Source organism: Sinohyriopsis cumingii, chromosome 14, assembly GCF_028554795.1.
Source record: "Sinohyriopsis cumingii isolate HCF-2022 chromosome 14, ASM2855479v2, whole genome shotgun sequence".
In the NCBI taxonomy this organism is placed as follows: Eukaryota; Metazoa; Mollusca; class Bivalvia; order Unionida; family Unionidae; genus Sinohyriopsis; species Sinohyriopsis cumingii.
In genome coordinates this window covers 55339026-55357980 of record NC_142974.1, presented here as the reverse complement: position 1 = coordinate 55357980, position 18955 = coordinate 55339026, and the positions used below count along the sequence as shown (strand labels likewise).

Genomic DNA, 18955 nt, shown 5'->3' with positions numbered 1-18955 from the left:
ACTAATCTAAATAAGGAAAAGATTTCATAGAAAATGATCAGTGATGCCATCGCATTCACCTATAAGTAGCAACGTGCACCCGGATTGTGACTGATGTAATTAATGTCGGATCTGAATTTGGTACTCATCCGTCCATGAAACATACCTAAGCTAATTTTGGGTGCATTCTCATGAAACTCATCTATCTATTTTCCACTCTTAGATCTATAGCAGGTGTAGGAATACAAACCTTACTGCGGCATTTAATTTTCATGCGAAATAATTGGACTTCCCATCCTGAGAAGACTTTGCAAGTGTTCCATACTATCGATTAGGCATGTACCCTCCGAATGTAACAGTAATTTACCATCAAGATTTTAAAGAACTGCGATGCAGTTACAAATCAGTCATCCAAGGTTACTCGAGAGTGTTTTGGAGGTCAAACCGATCGAGCAATTTCTGACTGACATTGTCCTTGGACGTGTCTGTGTGTGTGTACAAAACAGCTTTGGTTAAAAAGATTAATTATATCTTTTTTAATTTGAAAAGGTAAACTCCCATTTAATAACTTGCTTTCTGTTGCAATTGTATAACTGCTTCTAATGCAAAAAAGAAAGAAAATATATGTCTCACTTTTCTTGAAGCACATAATAGTGAACCTTTCTTTCACCTGATGTGATCCATATAGCAATGCCCACGTGTCCACCATCATCTCACATCTTCATAACCCAAGCAAAGACTTTCCTACCATTTGGTGGGAATAATGACGTTATACTGCTACCAATAATGCCGCAAATGTGACAAACTATGCACTAAAGGTGAAAATCGTTCCTGACCACTCTCTCCTAAATGCTCCCCGTGTTATCGCTAAAAGTGAAAATCGTTCCTGACCACTTTCTTCTAAATGCTCTCCGTGTTCTCGCTAAACGTGAATATCGTTCCTGACCACTCTCTCCTAAATGCTCGCCGTATTCTCGCTTAAAATAATGGTGTAGTTTATAGTTTGTGAATCGATTCATTCATTGTTTCTGACAATATTTACTTACCATGTTCTAAGAAATAAAACGGTTGCGTATCTGAGATTAGCAGTATGTATTGGAACAGCACGAATTACGGCGCGTAATTACATGATGTATTGGAACAGCACGAATTACGGCGCGTAATTACATGATGTATTGGAACAGCACGAATTACGGCGCTTAATTGCAGGATGTATTGGAAAAGCACGAATTACATCACCTACTAATATGTACAAAGATTTGGCATGCAAAATGAAATGTCGAATTCTTACATAATGATAAGTGAAATCGAGTTGCATTCTGTTTGCAATATTTGTAGTGGTAATTGCATGCCAATTACCATAATTGTTTTTCAGTTGTAAGGTGCGCTGTTTTCTTTGATATTTTTTATAGGGACTAATGTGTGTATGTATGTGTGTGATTTGGATTTTTAACGTAGCTTTAACAATTTTTCAGTCATATAGCAACACCCACGTGTCCACCATCATATCAGATCTTCATAACCCAAGCAAAGGCTTTCCTACCATTTGGTGGGAATAATGACGTCATACTGCTACCACTAATGCCGCAAATGTGACAGACTATGCACTAAAGGTGAAAATCGTTCCTGACCACTCTCTCCTAAATGTCGCTACTATGTCTGCAGTGTGGCAGTTTATAGTGATGTCTTGGACTGGGACATCATGCCGCAGACATGTAGCATGATGTCCAACCCAGTCACATGATCCTGACACCAGGCCGACCAGTCCTAACACTAACCTCTTAATGCTGAGCGTAAAGCGAGGCAGCTGTTAGTATCATTTTTGTAAGTCTTTGATATGACCCGGGCGGGGATCGAACGCACGACCTCCCGCATCCGAGTCGGACGCTCTAACCACTAGGCCACCAGAGCGGTATATATAGTGACTAATGATTTTTTTAATACATTTTTGTGCAATACGATCACATCGTATTCCTCGATTGTACTTCGGATCAAACTTAATAAACCCAAATTTATCGTCACCTACTGCGCCGACAGATCTGGGTACATGAAGTTTCTTAGGACTATTCACTAAAACAAACAAATTGACCCTTATCTGCCTGTGCATTATGAGCCGGAAGATAGGGGTTTATCTTTTGCAATTAGATTCGACTTATACGAGAGCATATATATAAATATTATTCCAAAATCAGGTGGCCACCCTGTAATGCCAAACGTTCAAGAGGATCAGTAATCGAAACCTTTGACCCGGCGATAATACTTATCATCGTGTGATATTTGTTTTACAAAATAAGTATCTCGATAATTGAAATGTGAAGAGGTTACCAAAACTAACATCTTATTGGTTTTTTTTGCCGCCAGGTCGCTATTTTTGCAGGAATTTTCAAACTGCGTTTCAGTTGTGTATGTACTTCCTCGCATTGTTCGGTATGGCTGTTGATTTTCGAAACTTGCTTACAGTTAAACTATTGCTATTCCATTTCCAACACACGTGCACTTAACTAGTGTCACCGTTGTTCCATTTCCCAAACTAGTCCGGCCGATATTCCATTTCCAAAAACGCGTACACTTAAATAGTCCTTCAGATATTCCATTTCCCAACACGCGTATACTTAACTAGTTCTACCAATATTCCATTTCCCAACACGCGTTCACTTAACTAGTTCTGCCGGTGTTCCATTTCCAAACACGCGTACATTTAACTGGTCCCGCCGATGTTCCATTTGACAACACGTGTACACTTAACTAGTCCTACCGATATACCCAATTTCATGCAGACTTCGGTGAACTTCGTAATTTGCTCGGAATTTTGATCACGTGGCTGGTGGTCAGCTGACCGTAATAGGTGGTGGGCAAAATATGGCTAACGCTTCAGCATCAGCATCAAGTTCTGCAACTACTTCAACATCGTTTATCGAGTTGAAAAATGCATATTCAACAGCGATGCTGCCGCAGATATTGACGAAATGTAATATTGGAACCATCCTGTCTTATTGTCTGGAAACGAGGGCGGATTTCAAACCCATACGAGAGAGTAGTTTTGAGATTTTTACATCTGGACATGTACATGTAAGTAAGGAAACGGTGTCAAAGTAAACAAATTTAATCCCGGCAATCAAAGAGCAAGTTGTTCAAACTATTTCTGTGCATCTGAAACGTCACTATAATAAAATGCGTTTCATATGAGTTTATCAGATTTGTTTTTGAAAGTCTGTCGATAATTTACATATAAATTTCAATAATTTAATTAATTTTATTTCTGAAATATTTCTAAACAACAATGGACGCCATTTTGCTATGTACATGTACCCACCAGCGTTTGATTGGCTGGAGTATAAAATAACTCGGGAGTTATTCGGATAATTACGGAGCAACTCGGTTAAATTCGGTATGAAATGGGCTATTCCATTTCCCAACAACCGTTCACTTAACTAGTCCTAACGATGTTCCATGTCCCCACACGCGTACACTTAACTAGTTCTAACGATGTTCCATTTCACAACACTCGTATACTTAACTAGTTCTACCGATGTCCCATTTCCCAATTCTCCGATATTTAACTGTTCCTAACAATGTTCAAGATTTTTTTAACTCCAGTGATCTTACTTGAACAATTCGCCCTTTCTTGTGACTGGTTAATTGGTTTAGTTTGCTTTAATTTGTTATCTGCATCGTTTAGAGACGGCGGCGAAGTGGTACCCTCAGCCTGTACGTCAGTCCATCCGTCTGTCTGTTAACTAGTTATATCTTGCAAGCGGTTCGAAAATTTAGCAATTTCTATCCATGAGCTAATTCCTTTGACTATTATATTATGAAGAGGTGTCAAAAAAATGAAATCTTTCCACAGTTCAACTGCAGTGATAATTTGAAAATAATTTAGACACACTTTTACATACAGACAACACGTGAAAACATGTATATGACGGAACTGAGGGTAGGACGATCAATGGAAAGCTGGGCGGAGTATGTGAATGTACGGGGAGGACCCATGGGTTACATTCAAAGGAACGATAGTGGAGAATATGAATTTGCGATGGTAAACCTTCGACATTTGTCCAGTTTTGCTTTCTTTCTTATTGTTCTCACAAACGATCTGTGAATATTTGTTTTACGCAATGGCATCTTGGAAAATAGGAATATAAAGAAAATAGTTTACTTCCAAAGACTACGGGGTTATCAAACGTATAAGAAAGTCGCAGCTCTATTGATTTAAATCACGCATAATGGTGTGGAGTTCACGATGAATTAATCTGCAGTATTACATTAAGCAATCACTCAACTCTGGTTACTTGTTTTGAAAAATGTATATCACAAGAGGTCAAGTATATATCGGGAGTCATCGCCTAAAATGGCAATTTTCTGATAAGGGACGATCCACTATTGGACTTCAAAACTATGTTAGAAGCTAGACAAGGAAATGTAATGTGCCCTTACTTGTAATACTGTAAGAGGGTCCAAAACCTTCCATCGATTTTTCACTTAAGATTTCACACACTTGACTCTCCTTATCCCAAATACCGGTGTCTCCAAAAAACACAGTCCAAGCGCGGAATCCAGTTATTTATTTAAATAGACAGTATAGTTGAACCTTTTACTGCCAGGGTGGGTAAGCCATAGCACAAAAGAGAAGGAAGATTTGGGGGTTGTTTATAAAGGGCGATATTTTTTCTCCATTATGTGTAACAATAATTTACCGTTGTGCTAGAAGGATGACTAAGTAATCAAATTAATTTTAATGATTGCAAATTTAACAATTGGATACGCATTTCAAGTGATGCATGGCATGAGAACGAATCCATATGACACGTAACCAGGCCCGCCAGGAAGTCAATGTTGCAAGATTCGTTCCTTTTTCCTACGAGAAGGAATTCCGTATCTAAGATCCAGGCGTCATTCAGATGACCGATGAAGGTTACTCGGTAACCAAAAGGTTGGGCCTGAGTGCACTGGTCAAACCTTTGGTCCAGTCGCAACGACTGCAGCTTTATCAAACAACATAGGTCCCGAAGAGCATGTGGAACGTTTTGAACAGTTGTCTAAAACCTTATCGTACAACATGCTTTGTTTTTCAATAAGGTACTTGCTACCGGAAGAATCCGGCGCCGTTTCTGAGACCCATTATTGGACTCAACTTTGGTAAAATTGTAAATATTCGAATTGACTGAGAACATTTTGTACCAGGGGAATCTTTAAGTTTCCTGACTGTGTTTGTCAGGAGACAATTTAATGTATTACAAACTGTTGTTTTCATCCCAGCAAATCTCCATGACAACATAAGTATGCGACAAAATGTAATCATTCATAGAAAAAGTTCTGTTTGGTCACAATTATGATTTTTTTTTTACACAAAGGGTGTTCTATCTCTGTGTTCTTCTGTATACGGCCCAACCGGACTCTCTCTCTCTCTCTCTCTCTCTCTCTCTCTCTCTCTCTCTCTCTCTCTCTCTCTCTCGTCAAATATCGCAATGAGAAATTAATTTATATGTATATATTTATACATAAAGAATACAAATCATACGGCGAATAACAATCCTTTTAAGTGCACTGGGTCAAGCAAGGAATCACGTGTCTCAGGGATTGATAAAGATAAATGCAATAAACTGACAACGTACAGTTCGAATCTAGTATGTAACTAGCCTGAGCGCTTTCCACTCTTTAATGCGTCTTTTTCAAAGGCAAACATAGACAAGACAAACAAATAAAACAGAAAAACTGTTATGTTTGCAAAACTTTACATGGCTGTTTCTACATGAATTAAACCCTAACATGTATTATGCTTCAACTAGATTATTTCAATAAATAATAAAATAAAAACTAAATAAACTAGTTGAAACAAAATAAATTTTAAGGTTTAATTCCTGTAGAAACAGCCGGTAAAAGAAAAGTTACTCTAGGAAGCGTTCTGGTTGTTTCTCATTCAACTGAGTTGTGGAGGGGGGGTGGGTGGCGGAGTGTGTAACTTTTGCATGCTTGACTATGAAAAGAGTGTGTAGCTTTTATATGCTTGACTATACAAAGAGTGTGTAGCTTTTGCATGCTTGACTATACAAAGAGCGTTACGACGAAATGTTCCCAGATCTGTAATATTATATTGTTAATCAGTAGAAGGAGTCTGATGCTGGAATTGATAACAGGCTGACTAATCTCACGACCTATACGAGAACATTCAATTATGTGTATATACCTTATGCCTATATACTTATTTTATGAAACGCATATTCTCTCTCTCTCTCTCTCTCTCTCTCTCTCTCTCTCTCTCTCTCTCTCTCTCTCTCACACACACATATATATATACACACACACACGCACACACACACACTTCTTATCAACCATAACATGACGTGTTGACAGGTGTAATTTCAAGTTAGTCCCAAATATTGTCTTGGATCTACGCCTTCAATACAGGTGATTTCATAGCAGGTGAAAGTCTGTTTCGTTTGCTCTTATCAAAACGGCAATTGTAATTTCAAAGTTCAGAGTTCTTTACTGACGTAGGCATATACATGTTTCTTGCCATTACATAAGCAAGGCATTGAAACAAATGGGTGCTAAAAACTGTATCAATAATTGCATCAAATTAAAACAAAACATTATTGCACAATAAACACGATGTCATATAAATATACGAATCAGCTGAAAAGAATGCAGAATGCATTTCATGCATTTTATTGTAGCCGAAAGGAAACGTCGATATTGATAATGTCATAACCTGGGATAGAGTTACTATATAAGTGTGTCAGAACTAATACGCCTGAGATGGACACTTGCACTAGTTAATTTATTATTTCTGATTTTGATTGCGTCATATATTAATTTTCCCAAATTTCGTATTACCTTTACTTGAGCACTCTTTGGCGATAGTTAGACATAGTAATCAGTGTGTGTGTGTGTGTGTGTGTCCGTGCGTGTGCGTGTGTGCGTGCGTGCGGGATTGTGTCCCTCCGCCATACATGCATGCATACATACATGCATGCATACATACATACATACATACATACATACATACATACATACATACATACATACATTGTCATATCGAACCCATATACAATATCGTTTATTTACATATTAAATCCTGTGAACAACGAAGTTTTCCGATTGTCTTGACCATCCACATGGTAAATAAATATCACTTTGTGCAGACAATATTGAGCAGAAAAGAAAGCACCATATGTATCTAAAGACATGTAACTGCATACATCTTCTTAAGTAATTAATCCAGTATACTTTTCCGCGTTATCTTTTCCTGTCAAGGTGATGAGACATTCTTAATCGCCCATCAATGTTGTATTACTCCGCATATTTCTTAGGGTCATTTAGCCGACAGCAGAAGATTGACATCTCAACAGGTGATAAAGAAAAGAGATTATCGTGGATCATAATTTACAAATGGTATTGATTACTGTCATTCATTCAAATATATATATATATATATATATATATATATATATATATATATATATATATATATATATATATATATATATATATATATATATATATATATATATATATATATATTGTTGATGTTGTTGTAGGGTTTGACGCCATTTTTCAGCACACGATAGGCTATACATGGCGGCCAGTATTAATAGTGTAGGAAGAACCCGGGAAGACCCCTGAATAAACCACCGACCCACGAGAAGCTACTGGCAAGCTTTCTTACATACCCACATTGGCTGAATCCTAGACTCGAACCCATATATATATATATATATATATATATATATATATATATATATATATATATATATATATATATATATATATATATATATATATACATAGAGAGAGAGACATATATATATATATATATATATATATATATATATATATATATATATATATATATATATATATGTGTGTGTGTGTGTGTGTGTGTGTGTGTGTGTGTGTCTTTTTATCTGTCTGTGTGTGTATCGATTACCAGAGATAAAATAATGTATTATAAGTAGATCTATGACCCTATTTTTTCTACCTAAGACTTACTTTATCTGAATAAGTTATTAAATTTAATTATATACCCTTTGTACACATCATTTGAAGATGTCTGTTAATGCATACAAGAAGCCTATTGGAATATATATATCTGCACAAATGACGATGAAATCTTTCTTTGACTGGCACTCTCCATCATTTTCAAACAGCCAGATTAAGAAACGAATGCACTCAGTATGTGGCATTTAGCGTGCATCCCATTCCAGCATCAAATACCACATGAAAGGCCCACATGACAAAACTTATTTTTAACAGTGCAGTTAAAACGATAAAACTATGTAGCGGGCGGGGTGGGTAGGTGACTAAGCATAAGCGTATGTACGCACGGTGGGGGTGGTGTTAGAAAAAAAGTACACCATGCAACAAGGTTACCCCCCCCCCTTTTTTTTTTGCAGGTTAAATGGTGAAAAAGTATGAGAAATAGATACGATGCACCGTCAGACATTAGTAAGTGGGGATCAGTGGAGGCAGAAGCCGCGTTGGCACAGTGGTTAGTGTTCCAGACGTGCAATTGTGATAGGGTATAGGTTTGAATCCTTCCCTTAGATCAGCACCTTACTCCAACTGCATCGGCGCTCATAAGCTACTTGTCCTGCTGTGCGATAAAACAACAAACGAAAAGAAGTCGATTCGCTTAAATAGCCACGCAGAAAAACCCTGTATCGGTCTGTACGACATTTATTTGTATCCTATGTATTTCACACCTGTCTGAAAAATGGTGTATCAGTCTGTATAACATTCATTTGTGTCGTATGCAATTCACACCTGTTTGAATATTTAGTAAACAACATTTTCAGAAGCATTCTGATCATGGTGTATTCGAAAATATCGGGGTGGGTGGTAGGGGTGCTTTAGGCAAGAAGTCTCTGGGACGGAACCCTATGATGGGCCCCAAGAGATTTAGCCCCCGTCATCTCTTGCATTTTACGCGTTCCAGGACACAATTGTAACCATCTAACTGTAAAAAAAAGAAAACTTACCCTAGGAATCGTTCCGGTTGTTTCACCTTCAGTTTTAGAGGTAGGGATGGCGGTTTGCTAGTTACACACACACACACGCGCGCGCGCGCACACATATAGACGCACACACACGCGCACACACTAGATCAGCTATTTCTGATTTAGCCATTCGTGCAAGTTCCAAATCTTATATGCTGCAAGCACTTTATCCTGACAAGCACTCTACATATCTCAGGATTTTCGGGTATGTCTGGTCTGGGTGTCAGTCTGTTTTTATTAAGAACAAAATGTCATACCGTCTTACAATGCATATAAGTACATGTTCAACTTGAAATGTTTCTGCAATAAAACGTGTTGTTTTTACAAGCAAAACACAAGATCATACTGGAAGAGAATCTGTTAAAAGTGCCTCTTTTTAAACTAATAAAAGAATATCTCAGCCTTTCAATGAACGATCCCTTGACATTGTTTTGTGCAAACACGACGAAAAGGTTGGCGTCTGTGATGTTTAACTCAGCATTCTAGAGCCTATCCCAGGTGAACGTTATTCTGTTTTAAGGATATTTGACGATGCCATAGCCCATACAACCACAAAAAAATGCCTGAAAATCTTAACAACATCGGATTTAGAATGTTCTTGTCAAAAGCAGTATGAAATATCACTTCTTACGTTCAGCTAAGTCAACAGCCTGTACAGTTCAACTACAATTACACGCTGCGTGACGACTATACGTCTTTCTGTTCTATTTACCCTTCTGCAGGTAACAACCTAAATTTACATTGCCCAAGTCACAAATATACGAGCTTGACTACGAACGTTATTTACTAAACCAGGTGTATTTATCAGCGTATCCTCATAACTAATTGTCCAAGACTCAATCCAAGTGACCGGCACGGTACCTGAGACCGCTTCACTGCGCGGAGTGATTTATGGATTTATAATCCTCACGGGAGACCTTCTGACCCGTGTTGAGAGCTGCGTGAAATGGACATTGTAGTAAAACTTCACGCTGGATCACGAAATAAGCTGACGACGGATGATACCGTGTATCAACACGTGTACTCTTCAAAAATGGGACAACAATTATTCACGAAATCCTTGTATTAGAGCACAATGTTCATAACTATATACGAATTATTATTAGGAAGGATATTGTGACACCTCTTGTGTCTCTATCCGTGCGTCCATCCTTCTGTCCATAACCATATCTCCTAAACCTATCAAGGAAATTCAAGAAGCCTTTTTCTTTAGGTTGACGCCTATGGTATCCATCTGCCAGAATGCCGTCATTATATATTATATTATATTATATTATATTATATTATATTATATTATATTATATTATATTATATTATATTATGTAGAACAATTTGTACTGCAAGCCCTGGGTCCCAGTTAACTTGTGAGCAGGAGTGAACGAATGAGTACAGGAGGAAAGAAATGTGGTTGTGGTAGTGCTGATTATAAGAGGGTAGTTGTTGTTGTGGGGTTTAACGCCATTTTCAGCACATGACAGGATATGTATGGCGGCCAGCATTAACGGTGGATGAAGAACCCGGGAAAACCCCAGAAAAACCACATACCAACGAGACGCTACTGGCAAGCTTTCTCACATACGCACATTAGTATAAGAGGGTAGAGACATGCGGGTTGTAATATGCAGTGACAAGCTTGAGGATTTGTTATTTTGTTTGTAGTAGTAGTACTAGTAGTAGTAGTTCAACTACATAGAGGATATAAACCTTTTTGAATAGATATGAGAAAATAGTTATAGAGTGAAGTGAGAACATTGTATTGACATGAGTGGACAAGCCACACGTGGCAATAAAAATATGTTTCCGCTTCACGAGTGAAATGTTTTCTTATATATTCGAAAACAAAACAACGTATATCTTCTTTTTATGTGTTTAAGGCAAACAGTTTCTCCTTTCTGTATCAATGTTATTAACGATGTATTACTATGTCGATAAAAAGAAGTTCCGAAATATTTTGCAATAATTTAGGACAGAAACCTTCCACAAAGTTAGATGGTGGATACAATGCTTTGTCAAATTAGTGACTGTTTTCATAGCAAGATGAAGAGATTTCTCCATTAATTAACACATTCATGCGGTAAACATTAATGTAGAAACACCACAGAACACACTAACAGACTTCAGAGCGGGACCTCGTTAAACAACATACTGTTGTGAGTTTATATTTAAGGATTGTGGTTGCTATTTGTGTTTATTCCTGCATTCTGATGTGAATAATGTTTGTTAACAGGCTTGCTTTCCATTTCGATAATAGACGCTGCACCCAAATTTCGATTATCACTTCGAAATTCGAAATTTCGATTATCACTTCGAAATTCGAAATTTCGATTATCACTTCGAAATTCGATTGTCACTTGACTGCTCCGGTGACCTAGCGGTTAGAACGTCCGACTCGGATGTGGGAGGTCGCGGGATCGAACTCCAGCCGAGTCATACCAAATACTGATAAAAATGGTACTAACAGCTGCCTCGCTAGGCGCTCAGCATTGAGAGGTTAGTGTTAGGACTGGTTGGTCTGGTGTCAGGATAATGTGACTGGGTGAGAGATCATGTTACATATCTGCGGCATGATGCCCCAATGCTAGACATCACTATAAACCGACACACTGCAGACATCGTAGCGATATAACTGAAAGAAAAGTTGTTAAAACTACGTTAAAAATCCAAAATCACACACACACACACACACACACACACACACACACACACGAGAGAGTCATTTAATTGTGGTTTTCAATCGACACTAAGCAACGCCTGATTTATCAATTGTTTTCAAGCATGATAATGATTTATGACGTCAGTTAAAATTATTACTTGAACAATTTCGTTATCATATTTAATCAAGAAATTTGTTTTCTAAAGAATGTCCTTTTTATCGTAGGGTGTAACAATTATTCGATACTGTATAAGTGACACAGAATGTATATCGAATGGCACCAAGTCATGATTCCTGTACAAAACTAAATTTTTACAAATATTTAATACTTGAAGTATTCATTTTACGCTTTAACTTTAAATAAAACGTTTAACAAAATTTCATCAATGGAATTATAGTTTCTTGAATTATGTGCCACATAAAATATTATTCGAACAAATTTAAAACAAGAAAGGAAACCAGAAGGAAAAACAAAACACGTTAATAATATACGCAAACGTCATTATTTCGCGAGAGAACAAGTCAAATTCTAAACAATGATTTATTTTTCACTTTCACTCTACTAATTGACAAAGAATATAAATCGAATTAGCGTTATCTGAAATGTCCAGTGACAATTTAATTATCACACTACTATCATCAACTCCACTAAACATTGGACGTTTCCTCATGACCTTACCAATTAAGGCAAGGTGAAAGTTCAAATACAATCACGGCGTTTACATTTTACATTTGTTCTTCCATTTATGGTCGAATGATAAAGGGGTCTATTTTCTTCAACTCAACCCTCGAGCATACACGAATATACTAACAAGGTTAACTTAATTATGTTTAAGCTCATACATACCAATATACATAAATACATGTCCACGTGTCTGTCTATTTAGATAAAATGTGTTTTATTTGACCATGGCATTACATAAAGTTACATTGTTAATTAACTCTCGTGCTGTCTCATATTCCTCATGGATACTCTGCCTCATGTATGTATGTATGCATGTATGTATGTATGTATGTATGTATGTAGGTAGGTAGGTAGGTAGGTAGGTAGGTAGGTATGTATGTATGTGTGTGTGTGTGCGCGCGCGTGCGTGCGTGCGTGCGTGCGTATGTATGTAGGTATGTATACAGATGCCCATGTATATCCATTATTACATCATACAGCTATATATGCACATATATATATATATATATATATATATATATATATATATATATATATATATATATATATATATATATATATATATATATATATATATATATATATATATATATGCAGGCAGGCATGTATGCATGCATGCATGCATGCATACATGCATAACTTATTCATTACAAATTGGATATGTTCACTTAAGCTATAACACTGATGAATCGGTCTGGAAGTTAATATCACTGTAAACATAATGTCTCCCCAACCATTTCATTTATTTGTAGCACACCTATAATATAATCCCAAATAATAATGGTGTTAATCGCTGTATGTAGCTCATGTGAAGTGTGTGTGTGTGTGTGTGTGTGTGTGTGTGTGTGTGTGTGTCTGTGGTTGACTCAGATCAAAACACAATATATAAATCGGTACTTTAACTCGAGATTGTGGACAACTTCGTTAGTTATTAAAAGTTACGAACCAGAGAGCCATCAAGCTCATATTTCACAAAATTCCTAACACGCCCCAAAATTTGGAAATGGTTTTGCACAGAATGGCACCGTCCGTACTTGCTTTAAAGTCTATTACAATTGCAAACTGTAAGACCCAGATCTTCCGTCGCATAATGCGCTGACAGATCTGGACCTATGCAGTTTATCATGACTAAATATGTAGAACGAACAAGATAGACCCTGATCTTTGGGCGCATTATGCACGGGCTATTGTGTTTACCTTTAGACTTGATTTATAAGCGATTGCATACGGTATTTCGTTAAACTGTCCTTAACACAACTATGCATTCCAGTACAATTTGAGCCTTTCTTCTGCATAACATCATGTCGTAGCCACCTATGTTCAAATAAATAAAAGGGAAATTGCTAAACTATATCTAACAGGAAAATAGTTCTACCGTATTAAAATACATCAATATTTGAACGATGGTTATTTTAGTTTTCGTTTGAAAGAAAAGTTAATTTGCTCTTCTTCATTGGACAAGGCAATGGCTTAGTACTTCTTCGTTAAGCAAATCATTGTTGGAAAAAGCAGATGACATGATTGTTTTAATTATTGTTTAAGCAAGACGAAACTTTTGCACCTATATAATTATCCTTCCAAACGGCATACACCTATATAAATACATTATCCAACCAAAGTCATACACCTATATCACTACTTTATACTACTAAAGTTGTACATTGGCTTTCTAAGGGCCAGTAGCGTAAATGGCGCACGTGGCTGAGGTGTGGGGTGGGGTGGAAAGAGCGAAGTGAACTCCCCAGCGGGGCTCTGGGTAGAGCCCTGGTCGCCATCATTTTCCTGCAGTTTAACGCCATTTGGTGGCTTTTCATTGCATCTTAATTTCATCATTCACAGTAGTTTTTGGCGCCGCAAGGCCTCTGTCGCTCGGGACAACCGCCTCGTCCGTATCCTCATTAGTACGCTGCTGAAGTCATCCACCTACATCACATTATCCTACCAAATTTATTCATCAGTACCATCACGGTACCCTATCAAAGTCATACACCTGTATCATTACATCACAGTGTCCTACCAAACTCATACACCTGTATCATTACATTATTCTACCAAATGCATACATAAGTACCATCACAGTATCCTACCAAAGTCATACATCAGTACCATCACAGTATCATACCAAAGTCATACACTTGTATCATTACATCACAGTATCATGTCAAAGTCATATACCTGTATCATTGTATCACAGTATCATACCAAAGTCATACACTTGTATCATTACATCACAGTATCATATCAAAGTCATACACCTGTATCATTACATTATCCTACCAAATGTATACATCAGTACCATCACAGTATCCTACCAAAGTCATACACCTGCATCATTACATTACAGTATCCTACCAAAGTCATACATCAGTACTATCACAGTATCCTACCAAAGTCATATACCTGTATCATTCTGTTATCCTACCAAATGTATACATCAGTACCATCACAGTATCCTACCTAAGTCATACATCAGTACCATCACAGTATCCTACCAAAGTCATACATCAGTACCATCACAGTATCCTACCAAAGTCATATACCTGTATCATTACATTATCCTACCAAAGTCATACACCTGTATCATCACATCACAGTATCCTACCAAAGTCATACACCTGTATCATCACATTACATTATCCTACCAAAGTCATACACCTGTATCATTGCATCACAGTATCCTTCCAAAGTCATACATCAGTACCATCACAGTATCCTACCAAAGTCATACACCTGTATCATCACATCACATTATCCTACCAAAGTCATACACTTGTATCATTACATCACAGTATCCTACCAAAGTCATACATCAGTACCATCACAGCATCCTACCAAAGTCATACACCTGTATCATCACATCACATTATCCTACCAAAGTCATACACTTGTATCATTACATCACAGTATCCTACCAAAGTCATACATCAGTACCATCACAGCATCCTACCAAAGTCATACACCTGTATCATCACATCACATTATCCTACCAAAGTCATACACTTGTATCATTACATCACAGTATCCTACCAAAGTCATACACCTGTATCATCACATCACATTATCCTACCAAAGTCATACACTTGTATCATTACATCACAGTATCCTACCAAAGTCATACATCAGTACCATCACAGTATCCTACCAAAGTCATACATCAGTACCATCACAGCATCCTACCAAAGTCATACACCTGTATCATCACATCATATTATCCTACCAAAGTCATACACCTATATCATTACATTACAGTATCCTACCAAAGTCATACATCAGTACCAACACAGTATCCTACCAAAGTCATACATCAGTACCATCACAGTATCCTACCAAAGTCATACACCTATATCATTACATCACAGTATCCTACCAAAGTCGTACACATGTATCATTACATCTCAGTATCCTGCCAAAGTAATACACTATATCATTAAATTGCATAACGTCCCAAAGTCAAAGAGTTTAGTCATACATGTTGATGGATGGGAACATCATTTTGAAAGCAATTGATAGTTCCATTCAAATATTTTGATTTATTTGAAATGAAGATTAGGCAAAAAGTGGCTAGATCTAAGCAGAATGTTATTTATATCAATCATCTCTCTCTCTCTCTCTCTCTCTCTCTCTCTCTCTTCTCTCTCTCTCTCTCTCTCTCTCTCTCTCTCTCTCTCTCTCTCTCTATATATATATATATATATATATATATATATATATATATATATATATATATATTCTCACCACCGGCTTTGACCATTACTAAGCGGATGCAAACTGAATATAATGGCTTGGTGAGAGACAAAAATCTTGAAACCTGAAAAGAATGTTTCATGCGCTTTATAAATTTATCACTTTAGACACAGCATGAAGGACTAAACATGCCTGACGTGCAATTTAGACAGTACAGATAACTGGCAAGAAAGATGTCCTGCGTGTTATGAAAACATTTTCGTGTGCAAATTATCGGACAGAGATTTAGATCTCATTTCAATGTAAATTGTTACTTAGACATTTATATCTCATTATCGCATATTGTATATTCTGTCTACAGTATTTCACGCATGCGTTACTTTTGTCACTGTTTTAAACATATATTTGTCTTTACTTGTGCCATAGCATGCTATAAAATTTTACAAACACAAGATGCTGACCAGTATCTATATTTATTATTTATTTTCAATTGTAAATCTATTCTTTTCAAATATGTCATTAATTAATTAAGGTATATAATTATCTTAGTTGTCGCTCCATTATTTTATACGTAGGGCATTTAATTTATGAATGTTATTATCATGTTTAATTTGAAAAGTGTTTTGCTTACTACTAGGTCTATCAAATTCTTTTACCGAATTTTGTGGGTAGCATCCGTCTTTTCGTGTCTGAAGTATTATTTTTTTCTGGCTCTGATGGCATTGTCCATATATTCAGCTTTGCATGTGTGTATAAAGTATAGCTTTATTTGTATATTGTGTGGAGAATTTACCGTTAGAGTATATCTTAATTACGGTCATTTCTGAATGTATCGTATCCCGTTTCTGTATCGTACCCCGTTTCTGTATCGTGTCCCGTTTCTGTGTGATATTCAATGTCACCTGTTGTCACAATGTCTCTCAATATCAATAACAATGACAAGCACAGTTTCAAGGCCATACTCTCTATTGAATATTATAATAAAATATGGTTGACTAGATGATTTAGCTTCCACTGCACTGACATCTAGTTTTGAAAAGATTGAAGAGATCGGGCAACGAAAATGTTGATAGAAAACCTAAAGTAATCGAATATCGAAAGTTGAATGAGGCGTCAGGAACCCACTTTGTATGTCACATAATTCATTTCTGAATGCAGAAATAAACTAAATACAGAAATCATAACAGGTAAAAATACCGTTACTCAAATCGTTATGTTCAAGGTCACTATGATGGGTTTTTTAATTCCTCAAATTCCTTATTCACCCCAGCGAAGGTCAATATTTTTTATATTTAGTGGACACGTTTTAATTAAAATTGTTCTAGAGTATTAAAATCCCCATACCAGCTTGCATGACGCCGCAAAATAAAGATCGTGATGTCACGTCAAAGTATATGACGTCACGTCAGTGCAGTTAAATGAATTGCTATATACCTATCACGTGACTTCCTATGCAAATTCTTTACGTGGGATCAATCCGTATATTTTCCAAATATTGAACGTTGTCAAGCATTTATTGGACGCTGCCAAGCACACTCAGGGCCAATACGTTTATTGCAATGTAAGTTAACGCTCCGAAGGTAGTTCAAGAACTACTTTTCAAAGCTTATTCGAAATGTCTGCCGCATCAAATGAAGACGCTATGAAATTACTCGTTTACCGTCAGTAAATTGTACTATTTCTAAAGCAAGCTACCACAATAATCGAAAGCTAGTCCCTTTGTAATTTGGTCCGCTCACCCACCCACCCCCATTAAAATTTAAAAAATTGAATCTCTTATTATCTTAAATCAAGTTAAGTCATGTCATCTAGTAGCACAAAAACATGTCGCAGAAATGTATTAATACATTTGTATTTTCGGATTTGAAACATCTATCAGAGTGGTATCCTGGTAGCTGTAATTATCTCTCAATAACAAGTAATATCCCAGTTTGACAATACAATCATCATTGTTATGTTTTTCCTCCTGCTTTCTATGTAAATGAGCCCTCAGTTGAAAAGGAGTTCCTTCTTCGTATGTTACACCTTGTGAACGTTTACAGAGAAACTCTTAGCCTAAAATATCGCTTTATTCTTCCCAAGGTCTGATACTCACTTCAACATTCATTTACAAACGTAAAGATTAAACGTATTTTACTATTTCCCTAACACTTAAAATTGAGATAAAAGACCTCTCTTTAGCCACCTTTAGATTTTGACTGTGCAGTGATCTACAATATTTTATCAGTGCACTGCTACAACTAGAGCCCTCGAGAGCAGCTACGCCATCATTTCACAAATAAACACTCGACAATTCACCATACTGCTCCTTTCCATATAAAACGGTGCTGCTCTATTCGCAAACCGAGACTCCGAGATAACTCGTATCAAAGTCAGGGTATCTCATTGGTCAGAGTGATAAGGGGTAGCAGCTGATTCGAGAATTAAATGAATTTATATTGCCTCGTAATAAAACCCCAAGCTGATACGCCTATCTATTTTGAGTTCTTGTGGTATATCGAAAATACCATGGTCAGGACAGTTGGATTTATCTAGAACAATAATATAAAAATATTAAGACACATAAATGATACACATATGTACCCATGATATAAAGTGGACAAGTCCAGTGTGTAAACATTTCTTTATCATAAAAACCAGGGCTACAAGATAGCCTGTACAATTTAGAGTGTGGAACTGTTCAGAAACGCTGGCGATGACCCGAAGCAAAACAAGTTGATAAAATCTTGTTTTCATTCATTGAAGAGAAGACAGTATCAGTCCATAAGAAAAGAGGTATGTATTTGTTTCATAGACCCTTTACTCCCAATTTTCCGTCTCTCGTGTCAGTCATTCCCATTCACAAGATGCTGAAATCTCTGGAACTGCCCTCGATATCTAACGTGTCTTGTTGCTGTTGCTTTCCGCCGATACTCGAGCACTTAAAGATATCAACCGTCGCTTGTCACAGCTTTTACA

The 18955-nt window shown here is 36.8% G+C and overlaps 1 protein-coding gene across 2 annotated transcripts in view; it reads left to right on the top strand.

Annotated features, from left to right (window-relative positions):
* The window catches only part of LOC149783855 (transcription factor GATA-4-like), an 82113-nt gene that overhangs the window by 20356 nt on the left and 42802 nt on the right, over positions 1-18955 (top strand). The window contains exon 1 of one of the 2 annotated variants that reach the window (XM_089932062.1): positions 18555-18772. The exons of the other annotated variant lie outside the window; for it this stretch is intronic. The gene's annotated coding sequence lies outside the window, so the exon portion shown is untranslated. Of the gene's footprint in view, positions 1-18554; positions 18773-18955 lie in introns of those variants that run through there. 2 annotated transcript variants of the gene reach the window in all.